The sequence below is a fragment of the Melampsora larici-populina genome, assembly GCF_000204055.1.
Source record: "Melampsora larici-populina 98AG31 unplaced genomic scaffold MELLAscaffold_2, whole genome shotgun sequence".
NCBI classification, from domain to species: Eukaryota; Fungi; Basidiomycota; class Pucciniomycetes; order Pucciniales; family Melampsoraceae; genus Melampsora; species Melampsora laricis-populina.
The window spans coordinates 16,001-16,770 of record NW_006768766.1 but is presented as its reverse complement, the minus strand read 5'-3'; positions in this window follow the sequence as shown (position 1 = coordinate 16,770).

Below are 770 nucleotides of genomic sequence, written 5' to 3'. Positions count from 1 at the left end.
GTTTATTTTGCATAGAGATCTCATCCCATATCAACACTCGCACTCACGCAATCTGACTCCTGCTGCATTCCTGGCGTCAAACGGCATCTAGAATCTTCATCGGCCCCTAACGGGATCTTCAAAGCTGAATGTGCTGTCGTCCCACCGTATAACAGAAGCGCCGCAATGCCAGAAGATGCGACTGCCACCGCCCTCCGACTTAAAGCATTGCAGTAGTGTAAGATGGCATTCAGGACGAAAGTCTTGCCCGTGCCGCCGGGGCCGTCCAAATAAAACATTTTACTCTCCTTGTTGATTATCGCTTCTCTGAACGCGCAGAACATATCACGCTGCTCTTCGTTCATCTTATTCACGCTTTCCTCCAGAACTGCCATACTCGCTTCCGGCGTGAGTTGATCATCATCAAGGCCTCCGATTAATGTGCTATACCCTGTTAGTAAAGCAAGGTTAGGCTTCGGCAATGATAACGATTCCAAAGTTAGACCAACTTCCTCCAGCGCCACTCCCAAACGATATAAACCTAGTGTTGCAACCATTTCTGGTGAGGGTTCTCTTTCTCTATCGACTTTCTTCATGGCATATTTACAGTTGTCTGATAATTCATTCTGGAACATCTGCCACAAACGGTGCGGATCAGATGGGGGACTATGCTTGAGGATTATGCAGAACATTGACCGCAGTTGATACCCCCCGTGCAAAAACGACGCTTCCTTCATCGTTGCGATGTAATGGTCGTCGTTGATAAGTAATCCTCTTGCTGCGGCTGCCTT